The sequence below is a fragment of the Suricata suricatta genome, chromosome 13 (assembly GCF_006229205.1).
Source record: "Suricata suricatta isolate VVHF042 chromosome 13, meerkat_22Aug2017_6uvM2_HiC, whole genome shotgun sequence".
In the NCBI taxonomy this organism is placed as follows: domain Eukaryota; kingdom Metazoa; phylum Chordata; class Mammalia; order Carnivora; family Herpestidae; genus Suricata; species Suricata suricatta.
In genome coordinates, this window is record NC_043712.1 from 5940034 (window position 1) to 5946587 (window position 6554).

At 58.1% G+C, this 6554-nt stretch overlaps 1 long non-coding RNA gene across 2 annotated transcripts; it reads right to left on the minus strand.

The window, feature by feature from the left end:
* Window positions 1-286: 286 nt before the first annotated feature.
* Window positions 287-6179, minus strand: LOC115277048. Of its 2 annotated transcripts, none has more exons than XR_003902193.1 (3): window positions 5777-6179; window positions 2994-3224; window positions 287-703 (listed from the first exon to the last, which is right to left on the minus strand). It is a non-coding gene; the product is annotated as an uncharacterized LOC115277048 (long non-coding RNA). The 2 variants fall into 2 exon arrangements; XR_003902192.1 differs by having other exon boundaries at window positions 2994-3285.
* Between the last annotated feature and the right edge of the window lie 375 nt (window positions 6180-6554).

Below are 6554 nucleotides of genomic sequence, written 5' to 3' on the forward strand. Positions count from 1 at the left end.
GTCGGGGCCACGAAGAGGGTGTGACTGGGCCGGCGAGGCTCCTTGCTGGGCCACGGTCAGGGAGGGGCTGAAAACTGTCCTGAGGTCCAAGGACGTCCATTTCTGGTGGAGCCTTTAGCGATCCAGGGTTCCCATCTTGCAAAATGGGAAACTGAGGCCCGGAAGAGGCTAGAGGTCTCCGGGTTCCTGCCGAAGACCTTAAGGGACCCGGGGTCCCCCCACCCCACCCCCGCCCCGCGAGACCCTCGGCTCCAGCAAAGGGGTTTCTGCCTATGTAAGGCTGGGGAGGGGACTTAAGGGTCAAAGGTGAGGGGTTTGTGGGAAGAGAAGGCAGGCGAGCTAGGCGAGGTCCCCGCCAGCCCCGCCCACTCCTCGCGGTCCCGGCATTACCTCATCGCGGCGCGCGCCCATTGGCTGGTTCCCCCGGAGGCCGGCCCAATGCGGCGGCGGAGCCCGTTAACCCCTCCCGCCCCGCGGGCTGGGCCCCGGCCCTGCCACCTGTCACCGCGGCCCCACGCGGCCTTCAGGCCCCCAAGGCCCACGGAGCTCGGGGAAGGGTGACGTGGGGGCAGGCCCGGGCCGGAGGGCTCAGCGATGAGAGCGTTGGTCGCACAGCCTGGCTTGGACCCCTGTGCCGCCACTGGCTGTGTGACCTTGGGCAACCGGCCTCACCTCGCTGAACCTCCTCTGCTTGTTTTCTCAGCTGTGAAAAGAAGGGAATGATGTAACTCCTGCCCTTCCTAATTCCTTTCCCGAGCACTTGCCAAGCGCTGGGCACACGTGGGCTCCGAGCTCCACATCGCCTCCCGCTGCCAGAGGCACAGTTATGATTATGGGTTTTCAGAAGTGGAAACCAGCTCAGAGCAGCGAAGCCGCCTCCCAAGGTCACACAGCAAGAAAGTCACAGAGCTGGGATTTGACCTCCAGTCTGTGTGCGTTCTGAACCAGACTCCTACCCGATGCCAGATACTGCTTCTCCCGGAAGGGGCTGCTTCTAGGAGGTCCCCATCCTGCAAGAGGGGATAAGACTCACATGGTAGCCAGTTAGATCTACCACTACACGCCCTGCGACGAAAACTATCAGCCACAGCTGGGAAGCCAGGGCTTCCAGGGAGGGATGGCTTCCTGGAGGAGGAGGGGCCGGGGGTGAACCGAGGCAGAGGGACTGGAGGGAGCACGGTGGGGTCAGAATCCCCAGGAGTCACCCTGCGGGTCCAGGTCAGCCACTCCCGAGACAGCCCCCAGGGAGGTTGGGTGGGGGGCGGGGGTGCAGGAGGCCTGCCAACCCCAGGCCTAAGTATTTACAAGTTATAAATCAAGCTGAGAAACTGCTAAATAAAATATGTCCCGTCCTTCTTGCTGAGGACAAATATACCTTCCTGAGGACAAATCCACCTAGAAGGCTGGGTGTGTGTTCAGAAGTCTCAGACCCTGGGGTCCACGCTAGAAGCAGCAGCATCAGGGAGAGACAGCCCGGCCAGCGGCTCAGCCGCAGGTTCTGTCCTTTTCTGGGGTGGGGGGTGGGGTCGGGGCTTTGTGTCTTCAGGCTGGGCCGTTCCAGCCTGTGTGTGTGGATTTTGTCCACGCCTCCTGCAAACAGCCACCTCTTGGCCACCTCTAGAGCCTAGGCGTGTCCAAATGGCCACCACAGACCATCCGAGGGAGGCTGGACCCAGGAAGTAGGCTGGGGGCCATTGAACAGGAAATTCCAGGATCCTAGGTGCCCAGATCCACCCTGATCACAAGGAACCCTTGCCCCATGAGGGCATCTTGAGAGAGAGCCAGAGTGCTGCTTAGAGCCTGGAGCTGAAGTTCGAGGGGGGCTGCCAGGGTCCCTGGGGGCCGCTGCAGCTGGAGCAGCTCAAGCTGGAGGCAAGGTCTTTCCGCCTCCTTGAACTTAGCTCCTGACCAGTACTTCCAGCCATGCACTCGGACCACTACCCCTCCCCAGTCACTAGCTCCACGCTTACCCAGACCCGAGGAGCCGGCTCCCTTCATCCTGCACCTACAGCCCCTGCCCCGGCCCGGGCTGGGCTCCTAGTCTCTCTCTGCCCACCCCCCACCCCAGGTGCCCTCTAGGTCAGGCCAGTGGATCCTTCCAAAATGCAAGCCTGACCACTTCCTTCCTCCCTAACCATCTGGGTTCTCTGTGTCATTCCCAGGCGCCGGATGTCTGCCTGCTCTGCCTCTCCTCTTCACCCCTGATCCTGAACTCCAGCCATGGGGACCTTTCCTCCAGCAGCTTTATGTCCTTTCTGCCCCCAGGCCTTCATGCACGTTATTCCTTCGGGCCACGATTGTGCTTTCCGCCCCTCATCTGGCCAATCTCAGGTTTCAGGTGTGTTTGCTTTGTGGACTGTGAGCCCCAGGAGGGCAGGCTCTGTAGTCTGTGTGGGCGGAGTGCCCAGTCCAGAGCAGATAACACTGAAGGATCAGGGGCAGGAGGGTGGCGCTGCACTAGAAACCAGGAGCCTGAGAACGACAGATGACAGTTAATGTCTTACTGTATACCAGCCCCATTGTTTTCTTAAATGTTTATTTATTTTGAGAGAGAGAGAGAGAGAGAGAGCGAGCAGAGGAGGGGCAGAGAGAGAGAGAGAGAGCAGAGAGAGGGAATCTCAAGCAGGCTCTGTGCTGTCAGTGCAGAACCCGACATGGGGCTTGATCCCATGAACCATGAGATCATGACCTGAGCTGAAACCAAGAGTCAGACGCTTCCCCGACTGAGCCACCCAGGCACCCCACCAGCCCCCTGTTTTTAAGCATCGTACATGTGTTCGTTCACTTATTTTTCATCACAGCTGCCTCTGAATCTGAACTATGATTCTCTCCAGTCTACAGAGTAAGGACACTGAGGCACACAGAGTTCAGAGACTTAGGCTTACAGACGGCAGGCAACAGACCCAGATCTGCACCCAGGAAGTTGAGTTCTAAATCTAGCCCCCGGCCAGGTCCCAAATCCAGTTCCCCTCGAGCCCCAGCTGAGTCAGTACCTTGCTGTGGGTCCCTGGGCCAGTGTCTCCACCTCTCTGAGCTGAAGGTTTTCTGTCTGGGCAACAAAAGCTTGGCAAAGTGGCGATCCCCGAGGTCCCTGCTAGCTGTGACATCCTGGGTCTCGGGACCCTTCCTTGGAAGTTCTCCTGGTGATCTGCCCTTGGATGAGCACCTGCTCTTGGCACCCCTGCCGTAGGTCTCACGCCAACGCTCACACACACCAAGGCTCTCTGCAGAGGAGAAGCGTTGGGGGTGAGTTAGGCAAGGAGGGTGCTGGAGAAGCCCATTTCTCTGCAGACAAGACAAAAGCAGGGGGCAATCTGGTTGGTAAGAGGTCAGGCTTCGGGCTTAGAAGAGTGTAAATTCGGAGCACCCGGGGGGCTCAGTTTGTTGAGTGTTTGACTTCAGCTCGGGTCTCGGGTCATGATCTCATGGTTCGTGGGTTTGAGACCCATGTCGGGCTATGTACTTATAGCTAGCTCAGAGCCTGGAGCCTGTCTTCAGATGCTGTCTCTCCTTCTCTCTCTGTCCCTCCCTTGCTCACACTGTCTCTCTCTCTCTCTCTCTAAAAATTAATAAAACATAAAGAATTTTTTTAGGGGCGCCTGGGTGGCTCAGTCGGTTAAGCGTCAGGCTTTGGCTTGGGTCGTGATCTCACGGTTTGTGGGTTCAAGCCCTGTGTCGGGCTCTGTGCTGACAGCTAGCTCAGAGCTTAGAGCCTGCTTCAAATTCTGTGTCTCCCTCTCTTTCTCTGACCTTCCCCTGCTCACGCCGTCTCTCTCTGTCTCTCAAAAATAAATAAAAAACATTTAAAAAATTTTAGAGTTTCTTTATTCATTTTGAGAGAGAGAGTGCAAGCGCTCATGCAAGTAGGGGAGGGGCAAAGCGAGAGGGAGGGAGGGAGAAAGAGAAAATCCTGGGCAGGCTCTGCGCTGTCAGTGCAGGGCTTGAACTCACAAACTAGACATGGCAACCTGAGCCGAAAGCAAGAGTTGAATGCTTAACCGACTGCGCCACCCAGGCTCCCTGTGGATTTTCCTTTTTTAATCGGGGGGGCCCAGCAGACAAGAATTGGGGCCCAAGAAGCCGGGTCACCAACTTGTCCCTGGTGATGTCATCACGGTCAGCTGGCGCTGGGCGGGCATCTCGCAGGGACGGCTCATACCCGCCCCTCCCAGGCTGGGCTGCTGGGGACCGGGGCTCAGGTAGGGACTCGAGGTGTAGGGGGCCTGAGCAGGGCAGTCAGGGGCCAAGAGCACTTGGAGCAGAGTCAAGCCTGGGTCTCCACATCATCTCGAGGACTCTTCACGACAGCCCTGTGGGATATGCACCCCTTTTACAAGGGGGGGCCATGCCGTGGAGGCTCAGAGAGGGACAGGGGCTTGCCCCAAATCACACAGGCAGAAGGAGGAGCCTGGACCTTGCTCATGATTACTCTGCCCCTTGCTTCAGACAAAGGTGTTCCAACCACATTCATAGAAAGGGTAAGTGAACTAAGAAACATTCTGGAAGGGGCATCTGGGTGGCTCAGTCACTGGGCGTCCAACTTGACGTCGGCTCAGATCATCATCTCACAAGTTCATGGGATCAAGCCTTGCGTTGCATCAGGCTCTGCCCTGACAGCGCGGAACCTGCTTGGGATTCTGTCTCTCCCTTTCTCTCTGCCCCTCCCCCTCCCCCAAATAAATAAGACATTAACAAGAAAGAAGGAGAGAAACGTTCTGGAAGAAACCCTCAGACGACACCCATGTGGGCGCATGTACGGAAATGTCTGTCCTTGAGCACTGCGCCCCCTTCTTTCCCATCCCAGCACCTCCCCTGCCCTCTGCTGTCATGGCTCTGCCTTTATTTACTGGCTTCTCATGGCCTGTTGACTCTGCTAGACTCTAAGCCCCGCACCAGCTGTTTCTTTTTTCTTTTTAATCTTTTTTTACATTTATTTTATTTTTGAGATACGGAGGGAGATAGTGCACAAGTGGGGGAGGGGCAGAGAGAGCCAGAGACACAGAATTCCAAGCAGGCTCCAGGCTCCGAGCTGTCAGCCCAGAGCCGGATGCGGGGCTCAAACTCACAAACCGTGAGAGCATGACCGGAGCCGAAGTCAGACGCCTAACTGACCGAGCCCCCCAGGCGCCCCGCATTGGTCTCCGTTTCATTCCTCACCTTACACCCAGCATGTAATTCCAGGCCAGCACACGGGAGGTTCCCGTGGGCACCTGTGAATGAAAGCACTGGAGCGGTAGCTGGCGTCCCCCCCAACCCCCTCCCCACCCTGGCCTCTGTCTCTCCATCTCTGAAAGTGGGGCGGTGTGTGCCTTCCCAGGTCTGAGCTCAGGTGAGCTGCTGGGTTCCGAGGGAGGAGGGGCCGGAGGGGCAGTGAGGACGGTGGGCATGCGTGGGGGCGGGGCAGCTCATCTTTGACCGGCTGCCCTATGGCAGCAGGCAGATCAGCTTCTTCTCCATTCACTTATCCACCCTCCTTTTTCTCCTGATTCGCTCACCCACCAGGAGGGGCTCCCCCTCCTTCCCTACAAGTTTCTCCCAACCCAGCAGGAGCAGACAGCCAGCCTGGCTGCCGCATGGAGGAGGAGATTTGAGGCTCCAGCCCAGTCCCCCTGGGAGAGGCCAACCGTCCTCCTGAAAGGCTCAGCGCGGAGAGGGATTGCTGACCTTGGAGGTCCAGCACTTGGAACAGAAAACACCTGCTCTTGGTCAGGAACCCCAACCAGACACCCCACCTCCAGGGCCCGGTCTGCAGGAAGGGCATAGTCAGGACACTCACCTGAGGAAGGGGCTCACCCACCAAAGTTCAGGTCACCCCCAAATTCAGAGGAACCCGATGGCGGTGCTGATGACAGTTTCTGAGTTTGTGCAAGTACTTTCATGGTTATCCCATTTTACAAATGAGGAAGTTGAGGCCCGAGACAAAAGTGAAGTGAAGAAGTGAAGGCCACGGTCCTTCCTCTCGAGTAGCTGTCGCTGTGGTCTGGGCGAGAGGGGAGCTTACCTGTGGGTAAGAGGGCCAGGAGCAGCTCTAGGGGGTGAGGACAGCCCTGCCCCCCCAGAAACGGGGTGTGTGCTCATGTGGGGGGCCTTGTTGAAAGTGGGACTGTGAGCCACCAATGTGACCATGGGAGGGGGCCAGCGTTCCCCGCACTGACTGCAAGGCCCTGTGGTCGAATGGAAGGGAAGGAAAACCGGTCAGGCCCTCACTGGGGGGCGGGGCATAAATACCGCGATGGGGGCGGGGTCAACATTAGAGGCCGGAGGAGCCCAGAGGAGGGGCACTGATATCTCTGTGTGTGCGTGTGCCGTGTGGCCAGGGTACTAGGTGTGAATACAAGCTGTGTGGTGTGCATGGCAGGGGGGTGTCTGCAGTCTACGGTTTCTGGGGTGTGTGCGACTGTGTGTGTGTGTGTGTGTGTGTGTGTGTGTGTGTGTGTGCGCGCGCGCGCCTTTGTGTCTGTGCCTGTGTGTGGTGTGGTCTGTCGGGAGTGTGTGTGCTGGTGTGTGTGTCTGATGTGGGTCCGTGGTAACTGGGACACAACCCGGAGGTGGGC